Source organism: Ambystoma mexicanum, chromosome 5q, assembly GCF_040938575.1.
Source record: "Ambystoma mexicanum isolate Mex_15411 chromosome 5q, UKY_AmexF1_1, whole genome shotgun sequence".
NCBI classification, from domain to species: Eukaryota; Metazoa; Chordata; class Amphibia; order Caudata; family Ambystomatidae; genus Ambystoma; species Ambystoma mexicanum.
In genome coordinates this window covers 10256383-10273827 of record NC_090933.1, presented here as the reverse complement: position 1 = coordinate 10273827, position 17445 = coordinate 10256383, and positions in this window count along the sequence as shown.

The window sequence follows — 17445 nt, the reverse complement described above, 5'->3', positions numbered from 1 at the left end:
GCCCCTGACAGCACCCACGTGGATTAGGTTGACATGCATGGCATGCATTTGGTGGATCACAACCGCAAGCAATACGATTCCCCCAACGTGCAGACGGAAAGCAAGGCAAGCAAGAACAGTTAACCGACATGACAGTCCAGACACTTACCTAAATTGGCTACACATGCAGGGTTGGCGGCTGTCCCTTGACACCATGGTACCGGACCCCTGTCAGAAACCCACAGACCAGGCCCAGGGAGCCCTATTATAATGGCCATACCCGTGCATGCGTGGAGATGAAGCAGCCACCTGGCTTGCATAAGGCACATATGAGTTGCCGAAGCTGGACTTGTGGGGGACCCATCTACTGCAATGTGCTGTCCAAGACCCCCATGTCATGTGTACAGCTCAACAAATTGTGCATCCCTTGAAATGTGGCTCTGTGCCCTGACATGGGACTGCTAGTACCAGATGAAGATTGAGTGAAGGAGGAGGAGGAAGGGGCAAGACAGCATCATGGAGGCGGTGCATGGGAGGAACATGTTGTGTGGCTTACAACGGTTGGACATAATAACCAAAACACAAGACAGCAGAGGCCAGCATTATATGGGCACACAGGGCCCTGGGTTTGTGTATACTTGTAGACCATGCACTGTCAGACGTCATGATACACATGCTGCATGATGAATGTCCACACAGGTTAAACTTTGCAACTCCAAAGGTGTATTTACATTTTGAATGGATGAGTGTAAACAACCCCTCCACCCGCCCAACCACCTCCCCCCAACTCCACAACAAACCCCCCCCAACTCCACAACAAACCCTCCCCCTCTCCCCCCCAACTCCACAACAAACCCCCCCAACTCCACAACAAACCCTCACCCCCCTTCCCCCACCCCCCCAACTCCACAACAAACCCTCCCCCCCTCCCCCCACACCCCCAACTCCACAACAGTACTCCAATGTAGTACATTAAGGCCACATGTGCCAGCAATGACGATTAATGCATGCTCCTGGGGCCCGGGGGAAGCATTACCCGGCGCCGCATGGAACGCAGAGTGCGTCGTGGAGGAGTTGCCGGTGTGTCACGAATGGATGTGGCCGTATCCTCCTGCTGATGCTGCGGATTGGAATGTGCAGCCTCAAGGGCATCAACTATGCGTTCTAGGACGTCACACAACCTGTTAGTGCTCTCAGTGACTGCCTGACGCATTTCCCGGAGTTCATTTAGCCATTCCACCCTGGCCTGGCGGTTGTCCTCCATGAACACAGTGATGAGGGCAGTCAGCTGAGTTGCACGATGTGCATCAGATGATGGGTGTTCATCACTGGAGTGACTTGGCCCTACGTGCTCTGGCATGGACTGGACTGGTGAACTTGGGCCATGATCATCGTATCCCTGTGTGTCTGTTGGAGCACTACTGCCAGGTGTTTCAGGATCCCCAGAGTCACTGCATGATGCCAGGGGACATTGCTGGGCTCCGGGGTGTGGACTGTGGGATAAAACTCCTCCTCGGACGCCCCACAGATGGATGAAGGGCTGTCCACATTCTCCTAGGGGCCCGTAGCTGCAACCTCCCAGCAATACTAGACTCTGCCGACGTTGGGGTGGCCATAGTGGCAGACGCCGATGCTGGGAGGGATTGGGGTGGTGCAGTCTCCACTGACCTTTCAGGAGCCGGCCGGGGTGGGTGTTTTTTCGGTGCTGGAATGCGCCGGACCCTGCCACTGCCCATGGAGGTGGTTGGACGGCTTGTCTGTGGCTCACCGCTGTCATGATCAGGGCCTGTGGGGGTAGAAGAGAGGGCCAACATGAGTGATTGTATGATGTCCTAATAGCATACATGGCTGCATTCACATTTCAGTCATTTGGGGTTTGTGGCCTTTTGGGTGTAGCAACAGCAGTGGTACATGTGCATGAGTATGATATGTACGCAGGTTTCAGAGTGACTCATCCTGGCCTGGTAATGTGCTGTCTGGGTGGCACACTGCCGAACCTGCTGCACAGTGTGCATGATGGGATGTGCAAGTTAGTGCACTATGGTTGATGTGTGTTATGTACTTGCACTTGGCCCTTGATTGCGTGGCAGTTGGCTCTGCATTAGTTGGATGGTGGGGAAGGCAACATGACAAGGTGCCTTTGATGGCCCTTGGGGGGATATACATCATGCAATTTCCATTGGCAGTGTTGACTTTGGAACACTCACCTGCTTCGGCAGACGACGTTGCCCCACACTCCATCTCGCCGACACCCTCAATCGATTCGGTCCCGATCAATGCCGCACATGTCTCCTCCCATGGCTCAAGTCTCACTGGGGAACTTGGGCCCCCTCCAGTCTGCATTGCCTGACTCCAGTTGGCGGAGAGGAGGCCCCGCACCCACACCCGCAAGTCATCCCACCGCTTGCGGCAGTCCTTGAGGGTGCGGGGGGTGGTGCCTACTGCGCTCACCCTCTGGGCGATTTGTGCCCAGATGTTTTTTTTATGGATTACTGACTCTCTCCACATGTCGGGGCTGAACACAACAACGTCAGCATGCTCTGCCAGGTAGTCCACCATGGCCTGCACCTCTTTAGGGCTGAATCTCTTCTTGCGGAGCCGGTCCGCAGACTTCTTTGGGGCTTTTGGCATAGTTCCTGGTTGTGTGGTCCTTTCCCCGACTTTGGATTGCTCCCAAGGGTGCTGCCTGATGAGCAATGGATTGTTGTTTTAAAGATGCCCACCGCGCTCCTTCCCGTTCCTGTGCGATGACGAAATTTACGGTTCTGTTGTTTTATGGTGACCGTAATTTACAGACACTGCTGCTTCCAAGGCGGTGTCGTTATGTACGTGTCGCAGCATGCCGGTAGGGGGTTTTGCGGGTCATTTAGCAGCATGCCGAAAAGTGTGTGTCCGCGAGGTCGGAATGGGCCGCAATTAGCGGTCTGACACCAGGACGGTGTCGTACTTTCCGCCATGCCGGAAAGTACCTGTACTTACCTCCTAGCTCGGAATGAGGGCCAGTATCTTGTGTTGCCCGTCATTTCACCATATGATGCTTTCTAGAGAGTGCCAAAAACTAAGTGCACTTCACACATGGACACAATGCTAAATAAATGATAGAAATACTGACACTAAAATGGGCAGCTATCCATGCCAATAGAATTTACACAGCCTAAACCTCCTTCCACGTTTGGGGAATTGCAACTGCATGCCAACATTCCTAATGCCATCAAACAGGTTTAGGTTAACCCTTTATCAGCACAGTGGATAGCCTCTTTCATTATTTATAGAGCCACTACATTTTAGACAGGGACTCATCAGTCACAAGACAAAATTGTCAACTAGGGTGTTCCCCAAGGATCATGTCAGTCTGCGTTAGTTTTTAACATCATTATCAGAATTCACTATACTATTTATAGGATAGAAAGATGGATGGCCGATAACCTTTCAGGACTAAAGCCTAATAAAACGGAACTTCTGTTATCAAACAAACATTCAACTTAATTTCTTGCAAGGTTCCCAAAGGTTTGTCTATATCAATCCAGTAAAAAGGTAAGTCTCCTTGAGTCAGTTTCAACTCCACTCTTTCCATGATACCTCAGGTGAACACATTTATCAGTTTGATCAATTTCTGCTTAATTTATTTAAGACACATATGACAGCTCCTTTCGGATTCACACTAAGCAATCATCGCTAGCGCCAATTGAAGCAGTAACAATTATTATTGCAATGCATTATATGTAGGTTCTTGAAAATGTGCAGGTAAGTCATTTCAGCACTGTTTATAGACTGTTCACTCAAGTATTAAAACACTTTATAACTGTGTTAAATATCACTGCCTAGAAGAGAAAGATTCAAAACCAACTGACACTATGGAGAAATATCTGTCTTCCACCCGCAAAGTGTATGAAGAAATCACCTGCCAGGGGATGTCCACAGTTTATGTGGATGGAGGCTCTTACCATATCACTAAAAATGTCAAGAAGGAATAAGTATCTGGCAATAGAAATGCTTGGGTGAGTAACACCGCTGACCGTCAGCCAGTTATAGAATTGATCCACATTGCAGTCGGTGGCAGAGCTGAAGGACATCTTTCAAGCCATCCACATTGCCATAAATCGTCAGCTCCAGGAACTTGTGATAATTGCCTGTTCAGGTTATGTTATGCCTGAAATGGATTTGTGCAACGTTTTATGAAGTGGAAATTCTGGAGTGTTCTGTGTGCTAATAACAAACCCTTGAAACATGGTAAGGTAATCAAAATCAAACAACATGACACAATTTTAGAGAGGGTCCTGATGATTGATTGATTGATTGGTTGATTGATTTGGGATTTACAAGGCGCAACAAGACAAGGGAGGGGAACAATGGGAGGACAAGACAAACAATCCTACTAGAGCTTGTGACATTTCGATCGTGCAAGTGCACAGGGATGGGTGTAGGGGAGAAGGTGAGCGGGTGGTACACAGGGCAGCAAGGTTCTGAGTAAGTGCGAGGAAGGCCAGGTACCCCGGATGTGGTCCCAGCTGGGAAGTGCAAGTAGGCCAGGAGGGAAGCTTCCGTAACTTAAGGAGGTCTGTCTGAAGCCTGAGAGGGGCAGGGAGGCCATTCCAGAAGGAGGCACCTGCAGAGGAAAGAGATCCCCCACCCAATCTCTGCTTGGAGAAATGTCTGACCCGCAAAGAGTTAGAAGAAGCTGAGCAGAGGGCTCTAGAAGTAAGGTATTTAGGAAGAGAGAGTTGAATATAGTGTTGGCCCCGCCCCAGAAAGCCTGGTGGACAATGTAGAGTGTCTTGAAATTGATCCTTGCAGCCACAAGGAGCCAGTGGAGGGATTTGAGGACTGAAGAGATGCGGTTCCTGGTCTTAAGGCCAAGGAAAGCCTTGCAATCCTGTTCCGGATTGGCTGAAGGGGCCGAGAGCAGCAGATTGGGAAGATTGAGAACGAGGCTGTTGCAGTAGGCCAGCATGGAGAGAACCAGAGCTCTGGAGACAGTGAGTTTCTGGGGGAAGGGGAGAAAAGGGAGAATACCTCTGAGGAGGTGCAGCTGGAAGTTGGTCTTCTTTGCCAGGTCCATGAAGAGAGAATGAGAGAGAGGAGTCGAAGATGACATCAAGGTTTTTTGACTCACATGAGGATGAGGGCCCAGGGTGGGTGGCCAGAGTGGGAGAGGGGAAGTGAGAGCAGGGGTCCCAATGAGAAGGATCTCAGTCTTACTGGCATTAAGACAGAGATCATTGGAGGCCACCATGCCTGAATAGCAGATAGACAGTCAGGAATGAGCTAGGACGGGGAGGTGGCAGTGGTTAGCCTGAGAGCTGTGTGTCATCCGCATAACACTGAAAGTTAGATGAAACAGTGGAGATGAGGAGGGCCAGAGGGGTCAGATAGACATTAAAGAACCATGGTGAGAGGACAGAGCCCTGGGGGGACACCACATGTGGAGAGAGAGGTGGTGGAAAACTGACCCAAGCTGGACCTGGGAGGGTTGGTCCAGGAGGAAGGAAGTCAGCCATGCCAGGACCTGATCAGTGATGCCCAGGTTCTCGCAGAGTTGATTAATCAGGATGGCATGATTAACCATGTTGAAAGCAGAGGAAAGATCTAAGAGTATGAGGACAGAAGGTGAGCTGGAGTCAAGGTTAGAGAGCAGATAATCATGGGTGTTTAGGAGATCAGTTTCTGTGCATCTGGGCACTCAGAAGCCAGCCTGATTGTCAGGGAGACAACGAGGAGATTCAGGGTGGAGGGTAAGTTGCGAGATAGACAGCTTCTCTAGTAGTTTGCCCAGGACAGTGATAGAGATCGGGCAATAGTTTGCTGGACAGGAGGGGTCGGCAGAAGGCTTTTTTAGGAGAGGGTGCACAAGGGAGTGCTTGAGAAGAGAGGGAAAGGATCCAGTGGCAAAGGATTCATTACAGAAATTCACCAAGGCTGGAGTGAGAGAAACAATGTAGTTCTAAATGGTTGTGGAGAAGCAGGGCAGCACCTGTTAGGATGAAGCTTTCATGGATCGGACTTGTCTAGAAACATCATCTGGTTTTATAGGCGAGAGGGAGGAAAGGAGGAGGGTAGGGGAGGCGGACAAAGGGGGCCTGAGAGAGGTAGAGGGAGAGAGATGAGGGAAAGAGTAAAGTGAGAAGAGCATGTTTTGGGTTTTAGTAATGAAATGTGAAGCCAGAGCCATGCGAGGGCCCTGGTGGGTATAGAAGAGGTGGAAACTGCAGAAGGATTGGCCAGCTCCTTGCAGATTTGGAAAAGTTTGGCTGTATTGTTAGTTGCCTCAGAGATGCGGGCTTGCATGTGGACCCTCTTCTTAGAGAAGATGGAGAGTCTGTATTGATTTTGGGGAAAGAGGCATGCCAGTTTGTCATAGGGTGTGCCCAAAGTTCCCCACTTCTGCTCAGCAGCTCTGCACTTGTGTTTAAGTGCTGCCAGGTCGGAGTCATACCAAGAATTGCACTTGATGGCAGGCTTCTGACGGATCCTCATGACAGGGGCAAGGATATCCAGGGTGTTATTAGCTAAGTCAAAGTGGGAGTCAGCCGCAGGGGTAGGGTGGGGAGATGGTGGAGGCAAAGGCGGCCACTGGCTCTCGATTGATATGATATATTTTATTTATAGCGCTTCAAGGTCACCTTCATTCATGTCCGCGAATGAAGGTGGGAGTGCTGGGGGTGACTTTGCCGAGGAGACATGAAGCTTCGGGTGAGAACAAAGGAGAAAATGATCAGTCCAGGAGAGTGAAGTAGTAAGAGGGTTAGAGAGGAGGATGTCTGAGAAGATGAGAACATCCAAGGTATGGGCGGCTGAGTGAGTTGGACCAGAGGGAAGAATGGTGAAGGAGAGAGTAGCATAGGTAGAGAAAAAGCCCTGAGGCGGAGTCAGGGGAGTCCTGGTGGATGTTGAGATCCCTGCAGAGGAGAATCTGAGAGGTAGAGCCACAGAGAGAGGAGGTTAGGCCAGACCATTCAGAGAGGAAGTTGGTGACCTGGCCAGGTGGCCTGTAGATGGTGGCCAGAGTCAGAAAGAAGCCAGGAGAGATGGAGAGCCTGCAGACCAGGCATTCAAATGAGGAATAGGCCTGAGTCGGAATGATAGAAGCAGGAATCCCCTCAGGAAAGATCAGGGCCACTCCCCATCCAGGCCTATTGGGAATGGGCTCAGAGGGGATCTTGTAGCCCTCAGGGAGGAGAGTGTCAAAACTTGTGACAGATCTGGTCTTGAACCATGTCTCAGTGAGAGCCATAACATGGAGCTCCAGGTGTTCTAGGAGGTGGCAGATGTCAGAGGACTGTTTGATGGCAGAGTGAGTGTTGTATGTAGCTACGTGGATCAGGTTGCCACTTTGGAAAGACTTCAGGGGGCGAGGGGGGGGCCTACAGGAGAGAGTTACACCCATTGGAAGTGCTGGAGGAGCCGGAGTGGTGGAGGAAGGAGGTGGCAGAGTAGCTGGAGAGATGGAAAAAGGGGGTGGCAGAGGAGCCAGAGAGTTGGAAGAAGGGGGTGGCAGAGGAGCTAGAGAGGTGGAAGATGGCAAAGGAGACAGAGAGATGGAAGAGGGAGGAGAGTTGAGGAAGTAGCAGGGAAAGGGAGGAAGTTGATGTGATGCAGGAGACACCTATCAAAGGGGCGAAGATTGGGGTGAGGGCCCTGGACCATGATGGTGCCAATTAGATAGACAGTAATGATCACTCTGGAGGACAGTAAGGAGGCCATGATGACTTCCCACTGAGTGCCACCATCAATGGGAGAGGCTAAAGAAGGATAGAGAACTGCAACCATGTGAGGGGTCCATAGGTTGGGAAAAGGAATGACAAACGGATTTCAGTCAGAGTGTGTCTGGAGGAGGCACTGACACAGGTGTCAGCGATGGGAAGGCCTACGTTGGACACCAGTGTGTCCTTCTTGAGCTTTTTCATTCCAGTTTTAGGGAGAGGGATATGATAGGACATAGAAAAGCAATTAGAGAGTAGAGAGGTTTGGGAGAAATCGAGAGCACCACAGAGTTTGCGGGAGAGGAAAGAGGTGCCAAGGGGGAAGTAAAAGAAAAGAAGCACAGATCTACTCCACATGGGATGCACAAGGTGGGGTCAAGGGGGGGCAAAGGAGACAACAAGCTTTAATGGAGTAGCAATGCTCCTGATATTGATTTTGTTGCTGCCCAAAAGTAAGTTCCTACTTTTGGAAAATTGTATCATCCTCATAATAATCACATGTTTGTTCGAATATAAATCCATTGAACATATACAACCTACCTACGCATCTTTATAAAAAAAAATTGAAAAGTAAGAATACAACATTGGTGTCAATAAATACATTATTTCAACAGTTCCACTGCAGAATTTCAAATCCATTCTAGAAATTTGATTGCTTTTTCTGTTCAATTAAGTAGCACAAATGCAGCTTCCATAGAATAAAGTGCCTGTACATCTTAAACAAGTTTTCATTATTAATTGTGTTGCCACTGTTTTCTGCTAAACTTGACAGTGATGTGTAATACATACTAACTCTTGAATTGCTTTATTTGGAACCCAGTTGCACAAGACCTAACAGCAATTGCAACAATTGTCAACGTGGTTTCTCATTTAATACATGGCTTTAATAATATAAACCAAAGCTACCAATAATTTACAACAATTCATAATTTCAAAGCTATTTAAATGTTGACAACAGAAAACAACACAATATAACCTTACACTGAAAAATAATCAAACACAATGAAATATCTAAGGAGCACCAGGAAAGACATCTTACTTTCAGGTAGGCTGTGCTTTCTTCCCCTAATCGATCAGGCTGCTCCATTTGGTATTTTATGGCTCATGCACCAAGCCACTCAAAGAAATGTGGATATAGCACGGCTACATGGGTCAACAAAGTAACTTTGCAGATGGACACTGCTTTCAGAGATCATACTCCTCTGACCCTCAGAATAGAATAAAGCCAGTATGTCCTGAATTTAGTCTAAGCAGGACAAAAGTTTACTCATATTTACTAGATGTAAGGCAGGCAAATCATTTATCAGAAGATCCTTGGAAATTGAAAGACCCAGGAAACGTCCCCCTATCTGAACAAAATTACATGGGGAAGAAAGACTTTAGAGTCGTGTTTAACGGCGCCGCAGCCTTTTACGGCGCCGTTAAACACTTAGCGCCAGGTTCGTAATGAGGCCCATAATGTGATTTAAGAAGATGTTTCAAACTCAAGATAGATAATTGGTTAGGAAACTACTATCTGGTTACTCTACTTGGAGATCCCTATCTCATTTAGTATTACCATGTTATATCACGCCTATCATGAGGCCAATGGAACAATGCTTAGCTTTGGGAGCAAGGAGAATAATCATCTCATAGATTCACTCCTAAGTGTTTATAAGGCTAAGGCCACCTCAATAGAGATGTATGGTGCTGCTATCTGTCAGTTTGTGCAGGTGGGAAAATTGCAAGTGGCACACAATAAGTTCCTGTGTAACATTATGGACCTTAGACATAATGCCACTTTGTATCCTGTTCACTCAGAACTGGGAATAGCTTTTTTGGCAATTGAATTCATGGAACCATTGTTTGTTTTGGGCCAGAGTATGGAACCAATATGAAACTGTACTTACAAAAGAATTGCTCAGAGATGAATGCAAAATCACTTTTATGAGCAGAATATATAAACATTATGTAAGAAAGTGTTTGCATGAACTAGGTGTATAGACGGGTTTCCTAAGTCTGGATAGAATTCCCTCAGGTGTCAAAAAACATATAAAGGGGATACTATCGGATAAAATGAGATTTGAGCATGACTTTTCAGTAAGGAATTTTAGTGTTAGAAACTTTCATACCCTTTGAACAGCTAATACCACCAGCAGAATACTAAAATTGGTGTATTTAAAACACCACAAAGTGGTCTTCACTCAGCTTAGACTAGGGCTGCTGCATTTAAACATAACAATGGGTGTATGGGGGCCAAGTGATACAAGTGGAATCAATAATAATTTAGCCCATGTGCATATGTTTGGGAAACTCTTCTACTAGGAATTGCCATGCCTATATTAGCCTATTACCATAAGCAATGCCTGGAAGATAAATGGAACAGCTGTGTTTATTTAAAACACAGTGGGTCTCATAATAAGGTCCATGGTCTGGAAGAAATGCCGATTTAATTTCCAGTATTAGCGGCACAGGCATTTATTCCAGATCGGGGAAACACAAGTTTGCCGGTGGGGGGTGTGATCTACCGGCAGGACTGACCTGCCGGTAGATCAGGCCCCTATGGGAAATAATAGCCAGAATAAACGGCACTGGTTGTTCCGCCAATCCCAGCCCTCCATGGAGTGGGAATTTACTGTTTCTCTGCCACCCATAATATCCTAGTAATACTGGGAAATTGTTTGGCAGAAATGATAAGGCAGTTTTGCTGGTATCCAACCGATAATTCCGGCAGGGAAATGGCAAAACTGTAATGAGGGCAGGCAGCAGAATTAGTCTTACACCCAAACGTTTTTCCATTCAGATTAAAACAATAAAAACAAGCTCTTTTTACCACATTTTTCAATTTAATGTATGGCAACCAAATCAAATATGTTTGGATGGAGTTTTCACTAGTAATTAATAATAGAAATGCATTAGACATTTTCATCAATTCTTGATTTTCACAATCGGTGCAGAAGCTAGCTAAAATGGTTGACTTCACCCTCATAATACCACTTCTTGAATAAAGTAACATTTGACTGTTCTTCACTGGCCAGTATAGCTCTAATATCCTTAAATAAGGGCACCTCTTTTGCTTTTGAACTGCAAGTAATTTAATGGGATGAGGTGGCACTCAAGACTTTCCATAGTGTCAAACAAACACTGCTGGATAAGCTCACATTTCATCTTAAATCAATCCCATACCTGATTCTTTATGCACAGCGTAATTTGCTGCCGCAGACCATATGCCTAATATTTCTTGAAGAAGGCATTTTCAGTTCTATGAATACTGGGGAATTCACTAAAACCCCAAATACCTGTGCCACCTGTTGTCACAGATTTGCCTCTAGCGTCATAGGTACGTGTGATAATGGAGATGAGAGTTGAACCGGTTCTGATCACCCCCCCCACCTTTTCCCAATCATGAAAAAAAGTATAAGCTGAGAAAGGTTCAATAAGCTCTTAGTGAAACACCAATGGTCATGCAGCCACCATAAGAGTAGAACAGGTTTTGCAACACAAGTAGTGAAGGAGTAGTGTGCATTTACAGAAGTAGGGAAAGGTTGCAGAATACCCAAACAGGGCCATACAAATAGTATAGAGATGGGCAGATAGGGAGAGGTTGCAGCATACACGGGCACCAAATAATTGAATGGCAACATTCAAAAGATATGAAGAACAGAAGTACCACCATTATCCTGACCAAACCCTGCAAGGCCTCAATTCTCAAATACTGCGTCCCGGCATTAAACTGCTTAACACAAAGTTCCAGGCCTCATGATGCTCAGCCCAAGCACTAAGATCAGTGGGCAGAGGAGAGTTCTGCTTAGAAGCTGAAAGCGCACCAGATGACGTTCCCCAGAGCACATAGCATTCAATGATTTAAGTTATTTTGTTTTTTGGTAGCAGTGGGAAATACACATAACCTTGAATGCTATGTGCAAATAGCAACTGTGCCAACCTACCCCATAAGGAATAAATGTACGGCGCCCCAATTGTCTGTGGAAAGAAAGCACACACACGTTAAGACAGCAGAAAATTCAATAAAAAGATTACCTTGAGCTCTGAACAGTGGTTCTCTATCATGTGATCGAAAAAATGGTCATCTACTCCAGGCCCAATTATAAAGTGCACCTGTCACTTCCTTAGCACATGCAGACGTAGAGACGACCTGCCAAGGTCACAAAGAGACTGGCACATAAGGCCTCAGGCCTGAGAACAAAAAGGGATTAGCTTCTTTTAACTGGATCAGAGCTGTTCACCCATCTCCCCTTCCCACCCGATACCTTGGCACAGGATAAAAGTGCTCGAGGGCCGATAAGCAAATAACTAGCCAATCAAACCGCATTCTTCTTATCGACTAGTGTAGTAGTGTGAGTATGGAATAGATTGAGATTGTGTATTGTCGGGGTGAGTTAGAGAGGACATTATGTTGAGATTTCGAAAACCCACCTTGGTCTAAGAGCCACCTCCCTCACTACCCTACCTTCCACCAAACTCATGTGCATGAGTATGATATGTACGCAGGTTTCGGAGTGACTCATCCTGGCCTGGTAATGTGCTGTCTGGCTGGCACACTGCCGAACCTGCTGCACAGTGTGCATGATGGGATGTGCAAGTTAGTGCACTATGGTTGATGTGTGTTATGTACTTGCACTTGGCCCTTGATTGCGTGGCAGTTAGCTCTGCATTAGTTGGATAGGCGGGAAGGCAACATGACAAGGTGCCTTTGATGGCCCTTGGGGGGTTATACATCATGCAATTTCCATTGGTAGTGTTGACTTTGGACACTCACCTCCTTCGGCAGACGACGTTGCCCCACACTCCAACTCGCCGACACCCTCAATCGATTCGGTCCCGATCAATGCCGCACATGTCTCCTCCCATGGCTCAAGTCTCACTGGGGAACTTGGGCCTCCTCCAGTCTGCATTGCCTGACTCTGGTTGGCAGAGAGGAGGCCCCGCACCCACACCCGCAAGTCATCCCACCGCTTGCGGCAGTCCTTGGGGTGCGGGGGGTGGTGCCTACTGCGCTCACCCTCTGGGCGATTTGTGCCCAGATGTTTTTTTACGGATTACTGACTCTCTCCACATGTTGGGGCTGCACACAACGTCAGCATGATCTGCCAGGTAGTCAACCATGGCCTGCAGCTCTTCAGGGCTGAATCTCTTCTTGCGGAGCCGGTCCGCAGATTTCTTTGGGGCTTCTGGCATAGTTCCTGGTTGTGTGGTCCTTTCCCCGACTTTGGATTGCTCCCAAGGGTGCTGCCTGATGAGGATGGCAATGGATTGTTGTTTTAAAGATGGCCACCGGGCTCCTTCCCGTTCCTGTGCGATGACGAAATTTCCGGTTCCGTTGTTTTGAGGTGACCGTAATTTACGGGATCCGTAAATTACGGTCACCGTTATTTACAGACGCTGCTGCTTCCAAAGTGGTGTCGTTATGTACGTGTCGCAGCATGCCGGTAGGGGGTTTTGCGGGTCATTTAGCAGCATGCCGCTAGGTACTTTTCCGGCATGGCGAAAAGTGTGTGTCCGCGAGGTCGGAATGGGCCGCAATTAGCGGTCTGACACCAGGCCGGTGTCGTACTTTCCGCCATGCCGGAAAGTACCTGTACTTACCTCCTAGCTCGGAATGAGGGCCAGTATCTTGTGTTGCCCGTCATTTCACCATATGATGCTTTCTAGAGAGTGCCAGAAACTAAGTGCACTTCACACGTGGACACAAGGCTAAAATAAATGATAGAAATACTGACACTAAAATGGGCAGCTATCCATGCCAATAGAATTTACACAGCCTAAACCTCCTTCCACGTTTGGGGAATTGCAACTGCATGCCAACATTCCTAATGCCATCATACAGGCGTAGGTTAACCCTTTATCAGCACAGTGGATAGCCTCTTTCATTATTTATAGAGCCACTACATTTTAGACAGGGACTCATCAGTCACAAGACAAAATTGTCAACTAGGGTGTTCCCCAAGGATCATGTCAGTCTACGTTAGTTTTTAACATCATTATCAGAATTCACTATACTATTTATAGGATAGAAAGATGGATGGTCGATAACCTTTCAGGACTAAAGCCTAATAAAATGGAACTTCTGTTATCAAACAAACATTCAACTTAATTTCTTGCAAGGTTCCCAAAGGTTTGTCTATATCAATCCAGTAAAAAGGTAAGTCTCCTTGAGTCAGTTTCAACTCCACTCTTTCCATGATACCTCAGATGAAAACATTTATCAGTTTGATCAATTTCTGCTTAATGTTTTTAAGACACACATGACAGCTCCTTTCGGATTCACACTAAGCAATCATCGCTAGCGCCAATTGAAGCGGTAACAATTATTATTGCAATGCATTATATGTAGGTTCTTGAAAATGTGCAGGTAAGTCATTTCAGCACTGTTTATAGACTGTTCACTCAAGTATTAAAACACTTTATAACTGTGTTGAATATCACTGCCTAGAAGAGAAAGATTCAAAACCAACTGACACTATGGAGAAATATCTGTCTTCCACCCGCAAAGTGTATGAAGAAATAACCTGCCAGGGGATGTCCACAGTTTATGTTGATGGAGGTTCTTACCATATCACTAAAAATGTCAAGAAGGAATAAGTATCTGGCAATAGAAATGCTTGGGTGAGTAACACCCCAGACCGTCAGCCAGTTATAGAATTGATCCACATTGCAGTCGGTGGCAGAGCTGAAGGACATCTTTCAAGCCATCCACATTGCCATAAATCGTCAGCTCCAGGAACTTGTGATAATTGCCTGTTCAGGTTATGTTATGCCTGAAATGGATTTGTGCAACGTTTTATAAATTGGAAATTCTGGAGTGTTCTGTGTGCTAATAACAAACCCTTGAAACATGGTAAGGTAATCAAAATCAAACAACATGACACAATTTTAGAGAGGGTCCTGATGATTGATTGATTGATTGATTGATTGATTTGGTATTTACAAGGCGCAACAAGACAAGGGAGGGGAACAATGGGAGGACAAGACAAACAATCCTACTAGAACTTGTGACATTCGGATCGTGCACAGGGATGGGTGTAGGGGAGAAGGTGAGGGGGTAGTGCACAGGACAGGAAGGTTCTGAGTAAGTGCGAGGAAGGCCAGGTACCCCGGATGTGGTCCCAGCTGGGAAGGGCAAGTAGGCCAGGAGGGAAGCTTCCGTAACTTAAGGAGGTCTGTCTGAAGTCTGAGAGGGGCAGGGAGGCCATTCCCGAAGGAGTCACCTGCAGAGGAAAGAGATCCCCCACCCAATCTCTGCTTGGAGAAATGTCTGACCCGCAAAGAAGAGGAAGCTGAGCAGAGGGCTCTAAGTAAGGTATTTAGGAAGAGAGAGTTGAATATAGTGTTGGCCCCGTCCCAGAAAGCCTGGTGGACAATGTAGAGTGTCTTGAAATTGATCCTTGCAGCCACAAGGAGCCAGTGGAGGGATTTGAGGACTGAAGAGATGCGGTTCCTGGGCTTAAGGTCAAGGAAAGCCTTGCAATCCTGTTCTGGATTGGCTGAAGGGGCCGAGAGCAGCAGATTGGGAAGATTGAGAACGAGGCTGTTGCAGTAGCCAGCCTAGAGAGAACCAGAGCTCAGGAGACAGTGAGTTTCTGGGGTAAGGGGAGAAAAGGGAGAATACCTCTGAGGAGGTGCAGCTGGAAGTGGGTCTTCTTTGCCAGGTCCATGAAGAGAGAATGAGAGAGAGGAGTCGAAGATGACCTCAAGGTTTTTTGACTCACATGAGGGTGAGAGCCCAGGGTGGGTGGCCAGAATGGGAGAGGGGAAGTGAGAGCAGGGGTCCCAATGAGAAGGATCTCAGTCTTACTGGCATTAAGAGAGAGATCATTGGAGGCCACCATGCCTGAATAGCAGATAGACAGTCAGTCAGGAATGAGCTAGGAAGGGGAGGTGGCAAGGTTAGCCTGAGAGCTGTGTGTCATCCGCATAACACTGAAAGTTAGATGAAACAGTGGAGATGAGGAGGGCCAGAGGGGTCAGATAGACATTAAAGAACCATGGTGAGAGGACAGAGCCCTGGGGGGACACCACATGTGGAGAGAGAGGTGGTGGAGAAATGACCCAAGCTGGACCTGGGAGGGTTGGTCCAAGAGGAAGGAGGTCAGCCATGCCATGACCTGATCAGTGATGCCCAGGTTCTCGCAGAATTGATTAATCAGGATGGCATGATTAACCGTGTTCAAAGCAGAGGAAAGATCTAAGAGTATGAGGACAGAAGGAGATCTGGAGTCAAGGTTAGAGAGCAGATCATCATGGGTGTTTAGGAGATCAGTTTTTGTGCATCTGGGTACTCAGAAGCCAGCCTGATTGTCAGGGAGACAACCAACAGATTCAGAGTGGAGGGTAAATTGCGAGATAGACAGCTTCTCTAGTAGTTTGCCCAGTACAGTGATAGAGATCGGGCAAGAGTTTGCTGGACAGGAGGGGTCGGCAGAAGGCTTTTTTAGGAGAGGGTGCACAAGGGAGTGCTTGAGAAGAGAGGGAAATGATCCAGTGGCAAAGGATTCATTACAGAAATTCAGCAAGGCTGGAGTGAGAGAAACAATGTAGTTCTAAATGGTTGTGGAGAAGCAGGGCAGCACCTGTTCGGATTAAGCTTTCATGGATCGGACTTGTCTAGAAACATCATCTGGTTTTATAGGCGAGAGGGAGGAAAGGAGGAGAGTAGGGGAGGCGGACAAAGGGGGCCTGAGAGAGGTAGAGGGAGAGAGATGAGGGAAAGAGTAAAGTGAGAAGAGAATGTTTTGGGTTTTAGTAATGAAATGTGAAGCCAGAGCCATGCAGAGGGCCCTCGTGGGTATAGAAGAGGTGGAAACTGCAGAAGGATTGGCCAGCTCCATGCAGATTTTGAAAAGTTTGGCTGTATTGTTAGTTGCCGCAGAGATGCGGGCTTGCATGTGGACCCTCTTCCTAGAGAAGATGGAGAGTCAGTATTGCCTTTGGGGCAAGAGGCATGCCAGTTTGTCATAGGGTGTGCCCAAAGTTCCCCACTTCTGCTCAGCAGCTCTGCACTTGTGTTTCAGTGCTGCCAGGTCGGAGTCATACCAAGAATTGCACTTGATGGCAGGCTTCCGACGGATCCTCATGACAGGGGCAAGGATATCCAGGGTGTTATTAGCTAAGTCAAAGTGGGAGTCAGCCGCAGGGGTAGGGTGGGGAGAAGGTGGAGGCAAAGGCGGCCACTGGCTCTCGATTGATATGATATATTTTATTTATACCGCTTCAAGGTCACCTTCATTCATGTCCGCGAATGAAGGTGGGAGTGCTGGGTGTGACTTTGCCGAGGAGACATGAAGCTTCGGGTGAGAACAAAGGAGACAATGATCAGTCCAGGAGAGTGAAGTAGTAAGAGGGTTAGAGAGGGGGATGTCTGAGAAGATGAGAACATCCAAGGTATGGACGACTGAGTGAGTTGGACCAGAGGGAAGAATGGTGAAGGAGAGAGTAGCATAGGTAGAGGAAAAGCCCTGAGGAGGAGTCAGGGGAGTCCTGGTGGATGTTGAGATCCCTGCAGATGAGAATCTGAGAGGTAGAGGCACAGAGAGAGGAGGTTAGGTCAGATCATTCAGAGAAGAAGTTGGTGACCTGGCCAGGTGGCCTGTAGATGGTGGCCAGAGTCAGAAAGAAGCCAGGAGAAATAGAGAGCCTGCAGACCAGGCATTCAAATGAGGAATAGGCCTGAGTCGGAATGATAGAAGCAGGAATCCCCTCAGGAAAGATCAGGGCCACTCCCCATCCAGGCCTATTGGGAATGGGCTCAGAGCAGATCTTGTAGCCCTCA